The sequence below is a fragment of the Pyrus communis genome, chromosome 12, assembly GCF_963583255.1.
Source record: "Pyrus communis chromosome 12, drPyrComm1.1, whole genome shotgun sequence".
Classification (NCBI taxonomy): Eukaryota; Viridiplantae; Streptophyta; class Magnoliopsida; order Rosales; family Rosaceae; genus Pyrus; species Pyrus communis.
This window is the reverse complement of record NC_084814.1, coordinates 20266108-20268239: the sequence shown is the minus strand read 5'-3', so window position 1 is coordinate 20268239 and position 2132 is coordinate 20266108.

The window sequence follows — 2132 nt, the reverse complement described above, 5'->3', positions numbered from 1 at the left end:
TAGTTAAAATGGTCTATAAAATTGTTATAACTCCTTACTTTGGTCATTGAGATTTAAAATCGATAAAAGTGGTATCTGAGTTTGTTCACCGTCAATAATTTTGGTTTTTTCGTGAAAAACAGCCGTTAAATATGGAGAAAATGTAAAAAATACCCTCAATTTTTGTTAAATTATTTGGCCATTGTTTATTAATTTGTGGGTATTTTTATCAGTTTGGTTCTTATTTAATAGAGATTTTTCACGGGAGAACCAAAATAATTGACATTGGCCAAAATCAGGGACCACTCTTATCAATTTCAAATCTCATGGATCAAAGTGAAAAGTTATGTCAATCTCATCAGGGACCATTTTGGCTAAAATGCCTAAAAAAATATGTATACTTTAGTTAAAAGCCTATGATTCAGGCTCGTTAAGTATGTGTATCATCTCAATCTTGACGTATTATGTGTTTACTAATGCATAAGGAATGAAAATGTAAGGCTATTTCCAACCGAAGGGTCCAGAGCGCCAGAGGGCCGAAAATAGCCTGAAAATCATCTCTAACCGAGGTGTGACATCCCACATCGCCTAGGGAAGTGATCCTTATATGTATATTCTCATCCCTACCTAGCACAAGGCCTTTTGGGAGCTCACTGGCTTCGGGTTCCGTAGAAACTCTGAAGTTAAGCGAGAAGAGGGCTAGAGCAATCCCATGATAGGTGACACACTGGGAAGTTGCTCGTGAGTTCCCAAAAACAAAACCGCGAGGGAATGGTAAGCCTAAAGCGAACAATATCGTGCTACGGTGGTGGAGCGGGCCCGGGAAGTGATCCGCCCTGGGCCGGGATGTGACAATTTGGTATCAGAGCCTAACCCTGGCCGTGGTGTGCCAACGAGGACGTCGGGCCCCAAGGGGGGTGGATTGTGACATCCCACATCGCCTAAGGAAGTGATCCTTATATGTATATTCTCATTCCTACTTAGCACAAGGCCTTTTGGGAGCTCACTGGCTTCGGGTTCCGTAGGAACTCCGAAGTTAAGCGAGAAGAGGGCTAGAGCAATCCCATGATGGGTGACCCACTGGGAATGGTAAGCCCAAAGCGGACAATATCGTGCTACGATGGTGGAGCGGGCCCGGGAAGTGATCCACCCTGGGCCGGGATGTGACACGAGGGCTAGGCCAGAGGGCTGTGGAATCTCAAAGGACCCCACGGAATCGGAGAGGGCTAGAGGGCTGGAGGGCTGGCTGTAAGCAGCCAGGCCGGGGCTGGCCAGAAAAACTGAAAATCCTGTCGGTTATAACCGACAGGATTTCGTTTATATTATTTAATATAAATGTATTCCTATCGATTATTTTGAATCCAACGGCTAGCTGACGTCAGCTAGCCGTTGCTAGCTGGCGCCAGCTAGCCGTTGCTAGCTGGCGCCAGCTACCGTTGGATTCAAATTTTTTTTTTTTTAGGGTTTTTTGGGGCTTTTTTTTTTTTTTTTTTTTTATTTTTAAATTCTATTTTTTTCCCTATAAATACCTAAACCATTCCTCACAAATTTTCACCATTCCTACCATTTCAATTCTCATATTTTCCTTCATCTTTCAAAAATCTATCCTTCAATTTTTTTAATAATTTTGAAATGGCCTCTTCTGCAATGAAAGGTAAGGCTTGGACCCGAAAAGAAGATGAAGCTCTTTGCAAGGCTTATAGATGGGTGTCGGAAGATAGTGTGAGGGGGAATTGTCAACAAATGACGGTGTTTGGACTCATGTGTCCAAAAAATATTTAGAGTTCTATGAAGGCACCACTCCAGTGAATATTCGAAACCACGAGAGTTGTTCTTCAAGATGGAAGAAACATCTTCAGCCAAGTTTGAACAAATGGCATCAAGCATTGTTAGCAGCCGTAAGTAGACATGAAAGCAGCACTAATTACTACGACGAAGTAAGTGTTTTCACAATTTATTTTAACTATTTAATTATATTACATTTAATTTCATAAATTAATTTCCTTTAATTTTTTTCTAGGTACGCCAAGTGGAGGAATTGTATATGGAGAGCAGCTCAAAACCCTTTCAGTTTCACAGTTGTTAGGAAATTTGTAAAGGGTGGGTGTTATTTGAAGATCCACCAAAGAAAGCTCCTACAGCGGTGTTTGAAA